We start from the raw sequence: 17,207 nt of genomic DNA on the forward strand, positions 1-17,207 counted from the left end.
ATATATGGATATGGATATATATATATGGATATATATATGTCACATAAAAAATAATCAGTACAGTCAAACTAAAATCACACGTAACAGACAACCTTTTCTTTGCAGCATTCTAAAAGACAAGACAGAGAAATTATGGAGTTAGCTTCTCAACTCCCAAAAGCAACCCAAAACATTAAATGGGATTACTAAGTCCCATCATTAAATCATATCCCTTAATGCCACATGCACTTGTATCTCATACACCTCCAGGGATACGGATTTCACCACTTCCCTGGGCAACATGTTCCAAAGCTTGACCACCTTCTCCATGAAGAAATTCTTCCTGATATCCAAACTAAACCTCTCCTGGCACAACTTGAGACTGTTTCACAGAATCACAGAATCATAGGTGTTGAAAGGGACCCCTGGAGATCATGGACTTCACCCCCCCTGCTAAAAGCAGGTTCCCTACAGTAGGTTGGGTAGGAAAGTGCCCAGGCGGGTCTTGAATATCTCCAGAGAAGGAGACTCCACAACCTCTCTGGACAGCCTTTTCTAGTGCTCTTTGACCCTCACTATTAAGAAGTTCTTATGCATGCTTGTGTGGAACTTCCTGTGTGCCAGTTTTGGCCATTGCCCCTTGTCCTATCGCTACGCATGATGAAGATGTTGAATAAGACCAGACCCGATACTGACCCCTGGGGAACACTGCTAGTTACAGGTCTCCAAGTAGACTCTGCACCACTAATCACAACCATCTGATATCTGCCAGTCAGCCAGTTCTCAATCCACCTCACTGTCCTCTTATCCATCCCACACTTTCTAAGCTTCATAACAAAGATGTTGTTGGAGATAGTGTCAAAAGCCGTGCTGAAGTCAAGGTGCACAACATCCACTGCCTCCCCTCATCTACCCAGCCAGTGGTGACATCATAGAAGGACTAGCTTGGTTGAGCATGATTTGCCCTTGGTGAGTCCATGTTGACTACTCCTGATAACGTTCTTCTCTTCTAATTGCTTGGAGAATTCTATTTCACAGAATCAGAGGATCATAGAATATCACAAGTTGGAAGGGACCCACAAGGATCACTGAGTCTAACTCCTGGCTCTACACAGGACCACCCAAAAATCAAACCATATGTTTGAGAGCATTGTACAAACACTTCTTGAACTCCAGCATTTTTAGTGTGGTTACCACTTTCCTGGGCAGCCTGTTCCAGTGCCTGACCACCTTCTCGGTGAAGAACCTTTTCCTAACACCCAGCCTGACCCTCCCCTGTCCCAGCTCCATGGGACCCTTGGGTCCTGTCGCTGTCCCCATAGAGCAGAGCTCAGTCCCTGCCCCTCCGCTCCAATTGTGAGGGAGCTGCAGGCTGCCATGAGGCCTCCCCTATCTCCTCTTCTTCAGGCTGAACAATCCAATTGACTGCAGCTGCTCCTCAAATGATTTCCTCTCTAGACCCTTCATCATCTTTGCAGAACTCCTTTGAATGCTCTCTAGTAGTTTTCTGTCCTTATACTGTGGTGCCCAAAACAACACACCGTACTCAAGGTGAGTGCAGAGCAGAGTGGTACAATCACTCCCCTCGACTAGCTAGCAGTGCTGTGCCTGATGCAACCCAGGGCCCTTTTGGGTGCCAACCTTGCTGTCAGCCAGAACCCCCAGACTCCTTTCCACGTGGCTGCTCTCCAATCTGTCATCCCGTCTGCCTGTAGCCTTGTTTCCTTGCATCCTACCACTTTTCACATTAGAAAAGAGACTGACACCCATCTCACTACAACCTACTTTCGGGTAGTTGTAGAGAGCAATGAGGTCTCCCTCAGCTTTCTCATTTCCATGCTAAACAGTTCCCATCCCTCAGCTGTTCTTGATACAACTTGTTTTCTAATCTCTTCATCAACTTTGTTGCTCTACTCTGAATGCATTCCAGCAACTCAATATCCTTGTATTGAGGAGCCCAAAAATGAACACAGTACTCAAAGTACTAGGGGACAGTCACTCTCTCTGATGCATGCCAGAAGAGCACCAGCCTTCTTGGCCACCTGGGCACACTGCTGGCTTGTGTTCAGCTGGCTATCTTTTCTGCCAGGCAGTTTTCCAGCTACTCTTCCCTAAGCCTATATTGCTGCATGGGATTTTTATTACTTTCTTGTTATGACCCAAGTGCAGGACCAGGCCCTTAGCCTTGCTGAATGTCATGCGAAAGATTCTTTAATATCCCAGCCTGTACTTAATTTATACACATCACAATAACCAATGTCCATTAACTAACTAGTTCTTTCTCCCTGCAATATTTGTGAACAGAGGTCACCCACGGGGAACATGTCATATAAAATAATCTAAATTGTTTGCTAAAATAATTGATTAAAACATACAACTTCTAATGCATTAAAAGCTGTATATCTAGGGATGAAAATGTAGATAGTGCCTGAAGGTAACAGAATGTGTTTTGCAAATCAGATTTTCTAAAAAGTTCCATGAAGTAGGAACAAAAATAAGATACACTGTTGGCATTTAAAAAGTGAATGAGCCTCTAGATGAATAAACAAGCCAGTCATGAATAGAAGAAATGTAGGAAACTTACCCCTTACCCCTGCACATGGTATTGTTTTTGTCCACAGAGGAATACCATTACCTTTTCTGGTAATGGAAAAAATTTAAAAGGTGGAGAAGATAGAGTTAAGGACTGTGAAAATTCTAAGTCCAGAATAATGGTTTAGAATGTAGAATGTTGATTGTTCAGATCAATTATCAGAAAGAATAGTATGATAACAGGAGGAGCAAACATCAGATTATAAAGGGTTATTTTTTTTTGGTAAAATGAGGCATAGCGTCAAGCAATGCCCACAGTTCAAAATCAAGAACTTTCAAACGAGTAATAAGGTTAAACCTTAGCATGAAACCACTCTAAGAATTACTGTTTTCTAACTCCAAATATCTTTAAACAAAGACTATCCTCTGGGAAAGATACAGCAGTCAAATACAATTTGTTGACATGAATAGATTGGTAATTATATGGAATTCTGTACAGGTTTTGGAACGGAGAATCAGTTGACCTCTTTGGCCTTAATCTTTACCAAGAAAGAAACATTTGCTCTTGCTAGAGCAAGGAACACAGGGGAAAAGTATTTAAGATTCTTTTCTCTGGAGCCAGAAGGATTAGGATGAGCTTTACTACCAACTTCTGCTACAGAAATGTCAAATCAATCAATCAATCGATCAGTAGGGATTTTATCTTTCCAGTTGGGAAACAACAGGTGGCTGAAGTGATCTTGGCTTGAGAGAGAAAGCCAAGTACATAAAATATAGGACAGAGAGGGTTAATTATATTATTATTATTATTAATTATTAATTAATTATTAATAATAATAACTCATGTCGATTTCTCTAAATCAACAGGCAAATATAGTAAAGTCACAGCAGAAAAACTTTTGCAGAATATGGTTTGCATTCCTATTGCTGATGACTAACCTACTGGACTTTCAACTTCAGAGAAAAGACGCATTTTTCAACTGTTCAACAAATGACTCCACTGTCTTCAGCGGACCAAGAGCAGTGGAACTCTCTATCTCTTGATTATAAAGACATGGGCTTTTTACTTCACCATAAATTACACAAAGTCAATTATCTAAACTGCCTTGACAGTCAATAAGGGGAGAAAAACGCGTCTTCAGGAGACAAATAATCTTGCCTAATCACACTTCAAAATGTCTAGATTTCTCCACTGATTGTTGATTCAGTCTAGGCTAGGTACCTAACTTATAATATCTAAAGACAGATGAAATAAGTTGCAACAGTGAGCAGAGAGAAATAAAAGTGAAGACCCTAAACACAAGACTGAGTAAATATAACATCTCTTGAAGCTCAACTTTGATTTCAACTCATAAAGTTCTGTGGTTTCTAGTCAATAATGTTCTCATTATTTTTGCATTCTAGCACAAATCTGGAGCTGAATTGGTGAATATTACTTACAACTGCTTTTCTCAGACATGATCTTTCTTCTACTCACAAGTCTTACCTCCATAATACAAATTGATTCATCAAGGCTTATTTTTGGATTAAGCAGGTTTCATATAAATCAATTTTAATCCATTAATATAATAAACTGTGGCAAAGATAAATTGAATTTGACATAGGTGAGACCAATTCCACTCATAGCACTTTTTTTTTTTTTTTTTTCACAATTAAATCTATTCTTTTTGAACGTGGTGTTCAGCCAGGTTTGTATATAAGGATGAAACTTTATGTTTTACCCTACAATTTTAATTTGTTTCTGAAAATGTAAAAGATAAAAGACCTTTTTGTGTGACTGTGTTTGTGTGTGATGATTTATATGCTATGATGCTACAGGGTGGGCAAATCAGAAAAAAAATCTTGGATCTTAATCCTTCAGGGTCAAATCAGGATCCTTTTCTTTACCTTGTAAGCTAATATTCAAAAAAATAGTCTCTTTCAGTTCTGTTATAGCAGTCAATAGATAGCGCTTTTTAACTTGTAGCTCTGGAAATGGGTTTATGCGGTGTGTGTTCGTTCATTCCTGTGGAGCTATATCAGGCATAGAGTTGGCTCAAGGGACCATGTTCTCAGCTGTTACAGAATGACTTCACTATCTTCTGTGGATCTATGCAGATATACACAACTATTTCTTAGCCACTGCAGATCTGCTGAGCATTTCCAGAGTAGCTAAAGTCAGTAACAGAACTCTAATAAAGTCTTCCACAATTAGTGTTTTCTACTCCTACTAAAGATCTAAATCATCATAGCTGAAATAAGGACCAATGCCAAATTTAACGTGACTACAGAAGAAGCAAGGAAAGGATTATGTTGTCTACTACAAATAGAGAGATTGAGAAATCAGAGTCAACAAAGAATCTACATCACCAGCTGTAAACCTTGAAAACAGCCACTGTGTATGACTGTACCCTGTGTTGGCTTAAATACAGTTTGTGAGACTTTCATGATCTAGCTCAGCTCCCGCTAATGTTAATGCAACTACCACTACACTGGGACAAGAATTCAAAGAGGATTGCAACTCCAAATTTAGAACCTTAAGGACTTCATGGTAATTAATATGATTTCAATCCTGAGAAAAGGTTCAATGGTTTCTAACTGAGTCAAACAATTCCTTTCCTCAACTTTATTTGCACAAAGAAAAAAATGTCTACCTGACTTTTTTTTTTTTTTAATTTCAATTTGGAACACTTACTTACTTACAAGGCAATTTTCTTTGAAGATAATTCATCAAGTAAGTGAGAATACATGTTAGAGACTCTCCATCTGGTTCTAGTGTTTCTATACCTGCTCAATCATTATGATGTGACCCTGATACTTAGAAAGAAAACCTAGCATGAAACTGGAGCTTTTAGTTCAAGTGCTTCCCATGTTGAAGACTGCCAGCCTTTGCTCCAAATAAATCGCCTCATCAAGTCCGCAGCTTTGCTTTGATATAATTAGCAGCCTGCCTACAAAAATGTCCAGAACTCACCTAGAAGATGATCTGAACCATAGGTGGCTCTTGGGCTGCTGGTTTTTTGCTTTTGGTTTTCTGTCCTTGTTGCAGAAATAGCAATTAAACACAAGCCAGGGTACATCAAGGCTTTGAGGCTGCTGCTCACCAGACAAACACAAACCAAGGTATCCATGCATAAAAAGAAAATGTTTTTCTTTCCATTTTAAAATCATTTATAACCAAGCAGTGCTTTGATGCTCTCTTTCTAAGAGTGCAGTTTCTCCACTGGATATATAGGAGGACTATCATTAGCTCTTTCTTTTGGTGAAATCATTTATATGTATAAATTGCAGCAATATACAGATAAACTACACCATTTACTAAAAAAAAAAAAATAAAAGGATATGCCAGACGATCCCACTATTATCACTGCATTTAGCTTTCCCCTAATACTTTGAGTGCTGTCATTAAAACTGGAGCTACAGCAATATTTTAGTCATCTCTGTATCTAGAAGATTTCTCTATTACTTTGTCCATGACCGTTTTCCTTGGATGATTGGTTGACAATATCTAAAGGATAATTTTAGGTCCTGAAGAATTAAACACAGGTCTATTTTTATGAGGTGGGACAGATTGGAAACAGTTTTTTCTCCTTGTTCCAATGAAATTGGAAATGAAAAAATGTGTGTCATATGAGGGACAAGTGTCATGAAGCCCATCTGAATTATACTTCATACCCCACTTTATAGCCTAATGTTCAACTATATCCATTTTTCTGGCAGTATTTCGCCCATCAAAAACAAGTTATTGACACTTATGTCTCGGAAATAAATCAGATCCGGCAGTAAAAGTAAAGAAGGTGGTTTCAGAGAGAGTTGATGATGGGATAGAATAATGTATTTGTTTTTTTCCTCTAGGATATCACTTTAATATCACCCAGAAACAATGGCAGAAAATCATTCCAATTAAATGGTCTTAAAAATGAGATATAAAGCAAATTCAGGTGATCTCATTCTGTCGTGTGTGTCAGAGTAGACACCACAAAACTGAGCAGAAATAGTTTAAATTTAGCTGTCTTAGCATATGTGTACAAGGACTGAGAATGTGGAAATTGGATTTGCTTCACTGGAGTCAATTAAGAAGGACTCTCAACAAGGTAGGGTTGAAGTGCATTGACAGGGCACTGGGAATACTTCTGGTATTGATTGGCACTGGCTTGGGTACAAATAAAGCAAAGCATTCTGGTTTCTGACATTCATTTTCTATAACGGAGAAATTACACTAATGGATAAAATGATAATGAAAAAGGGAATGCAGAGAATAGGAGTTCTCCATGGAGATATATTCCCTTCAGATGTTGTTGAGCTGTAGCTATGCCCTCATTATAAGAGATTTTACTGCCTAATATACAGGTCCTTTTTTTTTTTTTTTTTTCTGCCTGTTATACTGACCTGTGCATATAGCTCTGTCTCCTTAACCTCTCATAAGTTCCTAGTTCCTTGCTTATGAAGGCAGAGTTTAATGAGGTCAGCCATTCCTGTCACTCTCTGGGAGAGAAGCACCTCAAAGCCCCACTTTCTCCTGGTAGTCGAGGTCTTTGGTGCTACTTAACATGGGAAGATATTCATTCATATCTCTGTTCCAGTTGGAGAGTATGCAACAGTTCCCTTCCAATTTGGTCTTTCCTTTTTCTCTGAACCATGTCAGGAGGTAGGAAGGGCTAATAACAATCACCAAAAGAATAAGGTTTGGAAACAAATGCTTTCCTTTTTTTTTTTTTTTCCTGATCTCTTTGATACTTCTGAGAAGTTGTGTGAAGCATCCTTGGTGTGCATCTTATATTTCAGTTTTGACTAATAAAGTGGACAGTTTCTTCCATTAGGATTTTACTTAATGGTGCAGTACAATGAACCCAAAAGCTCAGCTTCCTCTCTCTGAGTGAAGACAAATGAAGCTGTATGAAACATGTTTGGCAAAAGTGGCTGCTGTGAGAAGCAAAGTCAAAATAATTTCTCCTAAAATAATTTGTTTTCTAATCTCATTAACTGTGGTGGTCTTATGTCTTGTAGCAAGTCTTTTGTTTTATGTCCTTCTCAGGCTTATATTTCTAACTAAAATCTTCACTGCTGTAATTATAAATATGTTATTTGCTGATATCACGGACTATTTATATGTGTTAAATCCATTTAAAATGTTTTGTGTGAAGCCCTCTTGTCCCAAGTTCCAGAGACAAACATAGCATTCTTCTCTTTAGCAGATTATTCTTTCTTATATCAGATCTCATAACTTATAGATCTTATAGATCTGTTATTTCCTCACGTGAAAAATTCTTCCAGTATACTGATCATTCTTGTCACCTACCAATTAAAACTCTTCTTGCACTGTGAACCACAGACTTTTCTCAGCCATATTAACTTTAGCACAGAAACACTATTTGCTTCAGTGCCCTAGCTCAATATATTCACCCCTGGAAACAGGAAGGCTCAGAATGACTTTTGTGACTGTACCTTTTCATGAATGGTAATAAGATACAATGCCCCTAATGGAACACAAGCTGTAATTTTCCAGAAGTACTGGAGGGAAGGAGCAGGTGCAATCCTAAAATCTATTCTAAGATTAAGTTTGGTGACTTGAATTAATTAGCAGCAAATGAGATTTGACGAATTTGCTAGTCCTATTTCTGCTTTCACTAATCTGCCATAATACCTGGCATATACCTCACAATTGTTTTTGTGGTTTTCTTCAAAACATGTCTTTGAGACAAGGTGCTTTATATATGCTTTATGTATTACCAGTTTCTGTCTTTTTTTTGGGGGGGGAGGGGGGGGGGGGGGGGGCGTTGAGGGACATGTGCAGACCGTCTGCTCAAAACATTCAGCTTGGCTATGTCAATATTGACAATATAGATGACTGTCCTCAGCAGGCCATGCTTGACTGTAATCTGTTGATGCAGACACAGACCTGACCCACATAGTTGCCTTTGTGACTTGATCTTGGACCTGCCATGCAACCATATTCTTAAATGGTGATTTGGACTCTCGGCTGAACCTGGTTATCATCACAAGACCTGCTCAGGTCACCATACTCAAATACTGTGGGACTGTCCCTTTTGTTGGTGAATCTGCTGTCTCTCTTTGTCAGTCCTGCTGTCACCAGTGGCTTCTGGCTCCTCTTCCCTTACGAAAGAGTGACTCCCTTGTTCTCTGATATTTAAGCACAAAGCAAATTACCTGTCCCAACACAGACAAAGTAGTTGATTTGAAGTGTTCCTGGGATTGAGAGGAGCCCAACAGCATGGACTCTGAATCCCTTTCTGGGGCCAAACAACATAAAGGCTAATGTAATTGTCATTTAAGAATAGTTAGAGAGTCCAGTCTAGACCAAAACAATTTCCTCAATGCCATACAAGACTTAAGCAACTCAGAGATGGCCCTCCTCATTTTCCAAATCCAGGGTTAATGCCTGAATTCTTGGGATGGCCTTTCTACCTAGTCAGAGCAAGTTCAAAAAGATTGATCTGTTTCTTGGGTTCAGTTGCAGTTCATCTGCTGACAGACATAAAGAAGATAGACATCTGCAATACTGAAGTACAAAGATGAATAATAATAATACAATTAAGGAGAGTGTTAAATTGCATAAGACATCTTTTAAATATTAACTTGGATTGTTTAAAGGGGATGGGTATTAAGGCTTCATTATCATTGAAGGAGATTTTCTTTGATCTAATGCAGGTGGGTCAAATGTCTTTGATCAAGGAGTAATGACTTGTGAAAAATAAAGGATAGCCTGTTTGTCCAGGTAATTAACACTAATGTGAATATTTTCTGAGTTTGAAGATTGAACTTAATTATTTGAATTTAGTTGTTTAATTCTTGATTCAGATTAGCTTTAAAAAACAAAAATAAACAGACAAAAACAAACAAACAAACAAACCCACAGTATGTTAAAACCTGAGCTATTTGAAGGAGTTAGTCAACATCAAGGTTAAGATCATAAAATCAATGAGTTAGAAAGTCAATGACACTGTTGATCAAGTTTCAGCTTGAACACCTGGGGCACATCTAAAGTTAAAAGATGACAGAAAAACTTTTGCTGACTAAAGGAACTTCAGATCATGTAGTAGCCAAAGACTCCCCCATTTACTTCCGCGAATATTTCCTCTGCACACTGTTAACCTCTTCTCTGTATATTTCGATATCTTTCACAGCTATGGTTTTTCACAGTTGTTCCCAAACCATAGTAGTTATGTAACTTTTGCAAAGAGGTTTTAATCTTGGCCTTGCTGCTGGACTTGACCTGAAGCCTGCTGAAGTCAGCGCTCCAAAGATATCAATGGGTTTCATATCAAAACCTGTTAAACAAAAGTAAACAAATATACGTGGGTATGAAACAGTGAAGGTGACAATTCCGGGAATAAACAATGCCTTTATGGGGCTAATTAAGTGGGCTCTCTGCTTTTCTGTGCATTGTGGGAGTAGAAATAGCTTGACTTGGATGCAGAGAAAATGAACAGATAATGAAGGTGGAGAAGAGAAGCACATAGCAGCAAAAAAGGACATAAATAAAAAGGAAGGTAGAAAAAGCAAGCAGGAAAAGAAAACGATTGCTTGAGGATAGATTTTGGAAACTGAAAGGAAGGAGCAGGAAAAGAACAGGGAAAGACAGAACAAACATACAATGATGTTACAGAATTAGGAATATGTTTATATGAGAGAGTGGACAGCTTTCATCTAGATGCTTTTATAGACTGCATAGACAACTACATTTGAGAATCCAATATAGATTTTCTTTACTGGAAAAAAAAATGAAGTAAACTACATCACTACCAACAACAACAACATAAAAACAACAAACAACCACACCTGGGTTGTGATTCATTTCATGACATAGAGATCAAGTGAATCATATCCTCCCCCAGTGGCTATAAAGTGGCTTTGAGTCAGCCCAAAGGAGGATATTGATGTTTCTGTTGCCTAAATCTAGAAGGTGGAGCTACTCATTTATATTCAACTTCTGAAATAGAGAAAACATGGGCAAAATGACAAAGATTGTGCAGGTAACACCATCAGTTTTATTGTAAACTGGGTAGATGTGTCTTCTCATTTTGCTCTAGAGGTGCTGTGTCTGTCCAGAGTCTACAGCGATTGTTGGTCTCAAGAAATGGCACTGGGGTCAAGAATCCTCAGGGATCTGGAAATGGCATTTGAATAAAGCAAGTGGGGCAGCTAGAAGCTATATTAAAGATTCTAACATGTCCCAAATGAGATACACCATGTGCATTTCCCACTCATCCTTTGTAGGATATTTTTTATCCCACTCTATAAATACAGAAGGATGTGTACACTAGAAATAGAGAATGACTATTCACATCAAAGAGCAGTTTTGGCCCAAGAATAACTGGGTGTAAAATTCCCATGAGTATATTTATCACGGAAATTTGGAGTAGAACCATAAAATACCAGAGGAGGAAGGTTTTGGAACAGTCCTGCAGTACAACTACTAGGAGCAGAAAAACACCCCCAAAGCCTAATTATTTTTCATATGGAACTTGGTACATTTATTATAGGGATCATAATATGCTTCTGCAATTACTGGGGAAGAAACTTGGAAATGCAGGATATATCTTCCAGTCCAATATCCTTATTTTCATACCTATCTGTCTTCAGAGACAAAGGTAACACCTCCATGATTTCCAATGGAGGCTGTGCAACTTCCTTTAGGTGCAGGATTGCACTCATCATATGAACATTATTGGCAATAATATTTTGTCTCCTGTTCCCCCCATAGATACATTTTCAGATTCCAGGAAAAAAAAAAAAAAAAAGAAAAAGAAAAAGAAAACACACTATTCAATGGGGACCTCTCTTATTCTTTCTTCTGATGTTTGGTTGCTAATTTGCACTTTTCTTACACCCAGAAGCAAATGCCTGTCTGACACAAAATAAAACAAGATTATTCAAGTGTTGTTTGGTACCTTAGGAAGAAAATAATTTTTGAAAATAAAATGTACTCACTAAACAACCCACCAATGCTCACTGACGTTCTCCATGGTGTGTCTGACAGAGGGAAAATGTAGCACAGTGCAGAACAAAGAGGCATTTTATATGCCTAGCAGAAACTCTTAAAAGTCTTTTTCTTCTTTCTTCCCCTCCCCACCCCCAGGGAATTATCACAGCTCTAATTAAACAAAAACAATCCTCCCCCCCACCCCCCCCAGCCTCCCCCTCCCCAAAAAAGGCAAAAAAAAACCCATGCAAATACTGAGGAACTGTAAATTGTAAATGTTCAGAAAGCAGGGAATAAAAATAAAATATCTTTTCCACTTTTATTTATTGAAATAAATACAAACATCTTTTCTGTTTGAATTAATTTGTTTCCTTACCCTTCATCCTTTCTTCCCAGTTTCAGAATCATTCTTCATTTGACAGATAGTAGCCATGAGATTTATTTATTTATTTATTTATTTTTTAATAGCAGTTTGGAATTTTTGTTTTCAGAGAAGAGGCCCACTAGGCACAATTCAGGACTTGTTATTAAAGACAAACTAACATCCCCCAAAGATTTTCAAACACTTCATGCCAGAATGTGGTATTTTAAAGCATTTCCCATTTCACATAATTGGATGCATGTGGCTTAGAAAGAGAAAGATGGTTTCAGCAAATATAAGAATTAATGCAATTTATTCGAGATGGTCTCACAGGAGAGATATAGATTTTATGCATAATTCCAGGGAAGATAAAAAATGTTGAAATCAGTTAGGATTTCTGTATGTTGCTTCAAGACCACTGACCTAAGCTAAGGTGGTTATTATAGACAAGGATTGAATTTAGAAAAAGTTGTCAAATTAGTATTCAACTTGTATCCAAAATTGAGCACAATTATCATCACTGGGAATAAGTGTTCCATCCTCATACTTTCTTGGGATGCTTTATCAAATAATTAGTAAAACTATTTCTAATGTTTGCATAATAATGAAAAAAGATCTCCATATTTCAGGAAAACAAACAAACAAAAAAAACAAACAAAAAAACACTGTGATTTAAGTTGATTGTAAACTACATTAATGCAGGATATATAAGAATAACTTTTATAAAGCTGATTTCATATTTAAAATCTGTCTCTCAGAAATTTGGGAACCTCAGGTGAAAACACAGCTGGATAGAATCTTTGAGGCCTCGGGAACAAGAAAATGAAGCTGCTTAGATGTGTAATAGTCATCCTCTGCATATGTGTGTTCTGGTCACCATAGCAAATGTGTATCTCCTGCATATTTTCTCTTTTTTCCCTCTACAGGACAAAAGGAAAATTTATGTCCTATATTTCTATAGGACAAAGAAGAAATACCTTTTACTTTAAACCAAAGAAAACAGAAGTGTGGATCATACAGACTTGAAATCCTGGTTTTAATGTTAGTAATAGTTTTGGTATTTATTTCAAGAGATACAGGATTTTTCTCTCTTTTTAATCATTTATGCTAGAAGTATAGAGCTATACTAGTATTTTGACTTTTGGAGTGAAAAGCAAGCATTTTAGTAACTTTAGCCTCACAAACTTTATTATTATTATTTTTATATATATATATTTATATATATAATATATAATATATAATATATATATAATATATATAATATATATATAATATATATTATATATTATATAGTATATAGTATATATATTATATATTATATATTATATATTATATTTTATATTTTATATTTTATATATTATATTATATATTATATATTATATATTATATTATTATTAATAATAATAATAATATTTTTTACTGTGAGATATGGTTGTCCCATATTACACATCTGCTATGCTGACTGAAAGAAAAGGTTAACTGCTTATGAGGTTTGAGGAGAACCTATGCCTTCTCTTGAGCTGTGCACAAAACTACATTCTGAGCCACTGATATTGACAGATTGTGGTGATTTTTAACCTGATATTTTAATTCACTTCCAGCTGGAAGTTAAATAATGGAAGCTTTTATGATTTATTTTATATTTGTTATCATTTTTCTTGAGTCCTTTTGTAACTAAAATTGTGATAACAAGGACTTTTTCAATAGCCCAATGATACTATTTTAAATGCTTTCTCCTGGGAGCTTTTTCCATTCCTTGTGGCATCTCATTCATCTTGATTTTGATCCCAGTTCCATCATTATCTGTCTGCAGGGACTGAAATGAACTTAGTCCGGCTTTATGTCCTTGTAAAGAGGAGCAGAGAATGAGTCATTCACTGAGGAAATGTAGAAAAGTAAAGAATCTGAGACAGTGAAGCAGAAAGACACTGTTTTGGTGTGGGTCTCATGGGGACCTGCAGAACCATGAATCACAACCACTTGAGATGCATTTTTGATGTCTCCCCAGCTCATACAGCTATATATTCTTGGTTCTTTGTATCTTGTGGTGAGGAGGTTTGGAGTTTTTAGGTGTTATCAGGTCATATCCATACCAATGTAAGCAAAAAGTTTTGGTTTTTTTTTTAGTTGTTTTTTTTTTTTTTCAGTGAAAAATATTTCCAGAAAACAGCATGCTTCCAGCAGATGAATCTCTCGCATAATCACAGAATCATAGACTGGTTTGGGTTGGAAGAGACCTTAAAGATCACCTAGTTCCACATACCCTGCAGTAGGTGGGACACCTCCTGGTTGCCCAAAGTGCCACCCAATCTGGTTCTCCATGAACATAGGAAGAAGAATACCTGTGTTTGTACATATTTTTAATCTGTATCACAGCACACTGTAATCTGTAAAAGTTACTATAAAAATTCCCGTAGAGACTCCTTATCCCCACCATTTCATCAGTCCCCACTTTGTTCTTCTCTTTCTGCATACATACAAACACATCCTCTCCACCCTCCTCTGGCTGGCAATTATAGGGCTTGGGAAATTCAGTCCATATGATGACATTTTCCTCTTCCAGTTAGAAGCATGGTAGCTGGTCAGCAAGGAGGCTAAGAAGTTTAGCTAGCTGCTAAACTCACGTTGAAAACCTTCTTTGTGATTGGGGCACTAGCTTGGATGTCTCTCCTGTACTCATCTGTTGGATTTCATGACACTTGTAGTGACCTTTCATCTTTGAGAAGCATACGTTTCTACCACTTTGGTCTAAATTTCCTGATGAATTCTCACACTGTTGAGCAGAAAGAGAGGTGTGTGGGGGAGATACTACTGGACAGGCTGACAAATGAAGACTGTGATCGTATAAAAATTTCTTTATAAAATAAAATTTCTTTATAAAACAAAACACCCTGGAGGTGTTCGAGACCAGGTTAGATGAGACCCTGAGCAACCTGATCAGGGTGGTATCCCTGCTTATGGTGGGGGGGTTGGAACTAGGTGGTCTTTGAGGTCCCTTTCAACCCATGATTCTACGATTCTATGAAAAAAAGCTAAAAAAACAAACAAACAAGGTATTATGTCAATCATAATATTATCAAAAGAATGTCCAGTTGGGGCAGTATTTAACAAAATTATTTCATACAAATACAAAAGAGGTATTTGGAATCTTAAACCCTACAGAACTACTTATACCCCAGAAAAGAACATCATAAATTCATCCATTAGTAGAGCTTTCATGACGGAATGAATTTCATTCATTGTAGCCATTTACATGAGTAAAAATCTAGATTTAACATAAAATCCAAAAAGAATACAACATAATAGGTGTTTTGTTTTGTTTTTATGCTGTCAAAACTTTCAGATTTATAAATATAAAGTCAGATTTGCAAAATGCTCACCAGACATATTTTTTGTTTATACTGGTAACATGCATATACAGAAACTACACTTTCTTAATGTTTGATTTTCTTTAACATAGACACAAACATGTACAAAAGTGCATATACATAAAACAAATTACACACATATGTTCAGCATGTAGAAACCTGTATGGACATGAATCCTTCGTCACAATATAGCATTCCTGACACTCAGCTCCTTACTAGAATTATGAGATTCTTCAGAAGACAGAAATAAATAACTGGTCTCTTTTAAGAACAAAGACTGAAGTGAATATATTTAAAAGCTGCACTGTGTTTTGATGTTATTATAGCAATCAAAGTCATAAAATCACAGAAACCAAGTAATAAAGAATGACTTCAAAGCTTAAACTCTCTAACGATGATATTACAACTGCAGCAGTTCATCTGTATTTATGCAATTTATATCATATGCAGATATATATATTCATATCATACTCAAAAGTGTATAATTTATGGGTACACGGTTAAAAATCAGAGAAAGAGATCAGGACACAAACACTAGCCTACACCCAGTGCTATATTACAAAGAACATATGCATATATAAAATATATATATATATGTGTATGTGTAAATTTGTAGGTCAAAAATATCGTTGTGTTATTGAAAATTAATCTTCTACACCTACCAGTACTACTTTTCTGCACTTTATTATGATGAGCCATTTCTTAACTTTGTAATCTGGTAGTGAAGACCCTGGAAGTCCTGCTGGGTTTCACTCAAACATTGGCAAGACAGGTGCTGGTGTGTGAAACCAGGAATTCTGCAATTTTTAGCAGTTAGTTCATCAGTTTCCCTGTCTTTGTGGCAAAGAAGATATACTTTCTCAGCATGTAAGTTATCAAAGGTATGGGCATCACACTATTTGTCTGCCTCTGTAAAGCTTGACATTGGTGGTGGTTTCATCTGATGCTAATATTACTACTATTAAAAGATTTCCCTTGGGTAATGAATTTTATTTTTTTATTATTTTTTTTTCCTGTCTCTCCTGTGAAAGACTATGAACATTTATGTTTGTTGCATGAATTTATCACAATAAAAACATATTTTCCAAAATCTGCTTCCAAAGCCTGGAAAGCAACTAAGTCAAAGTCACTGTCATTAAAATGTTGCCTGATTATCAGCATTGTTTCATTTCTGGATTGGATAATTTTCTGCAATCTGTATGATTCCTGGGTACTAAGTGTGGAACTAGATTTGCAGGTTACAGTGACCCCAAAGGCAGAAGCTAGATAACGTGCTGGCTTCAGCAGCAAAGGCAGATGGTGGATCTCCCATTCTTCCAATGCACACCTGCAGCTTGTAGTGATCATTCATTTTTTTTCTTATTCAGATTTTCTTATCCAGATGTTTTTCTTATCCAGATGCTTGTATGACTGCTCAGTGAATTTACCAATATCCATCTGACAATATGAGATATCTGCTTGAACTGATTTGAAGGTAAGGACAAGGGGGACAGGAATTAGTTGCTAGACACATTTGAAAACTCTGGAGTATCAGAAGTCCAAAACAATGTCTCTCAACATCTGTCCTTCAAACTGAGATTTTGATGATCAGACAAACTGTCTGGCTTCCACTGTTGCTGTTCACTGATCTAGTTGTTATATTTGGTTTACAGCTCTCAGGTTGCTATAGGAAGACAACTGGTATTATGCTGATTTTACTAGTAATCAGATATTCCACATAGAATAGTCAAATAATAAGAAAATAGTAAGATAGTTCTCCCAGCAAACTGTACAAAAGTGAGGGTGGCAGTGTTGCATTTTTTCACAAAATGACTTATGACAATGTAAAATTTAGGCACAGGGAAATGCAGACTCACAATTGCCCCTGTGTTGAAATCTATTTTGATTGCTGATATGTCACTCTAAATGTATTACTAATTTATTCCCTATTAACTGGGGGAAAAGCACTGTCAGCTTTTCACTATTAGTTCAATCATTGTTTTATTAAATTAATAGTAATTAAGTACTTTTCAGATTCCTGATGACTGTTAGAACCAGATATCTA

At 36.9% G+C, this 17,207-nt stretch overlaps 1 long non-coding RNA gene across 2 annotated transcripts in view; it reads left to right on the top strand.

Moving 5' to 3' along the window:
* Window positions 1-17,207, top strand: part of LOC136790549 (uncharacterized) — a 73,600-nt gene that overhangs the window by 26,273 nt on the left and 30,120 nt on the right. Inside the window, exon 1 of one of the 2 annotated variants that reach the window (XR_010830686.1) lies at window positions 14,207-16,637. The exons of the other annotated variant lie outside the window; for it this stretch is intronic. This is a non-coding gene — a long non-coding RNA (uncharacterized lncRNA). Of the gene's footprint in view, window positions 1-14,206; window positions 16,638-17,207 lie in introns of those variants that run through there. 2 annotated transcript variants of the gene reach the window in all.

The sequence above is a fragment of the Anser cygnoides genome, chromosome 3 (genome assembly GCF_040182565.1).
Source record: "Anser cygnoides isolate HZ-2024a breed goose chromosome 3, Taihu_goose_T2T_genome, whole genome shotgun sequence".
NCBI classification, from domain to species: Eukaryota; Metazoa; Chordata; class Aves; order Anseriformes; family Anatidae; genus Anser; species Anser cygnoides.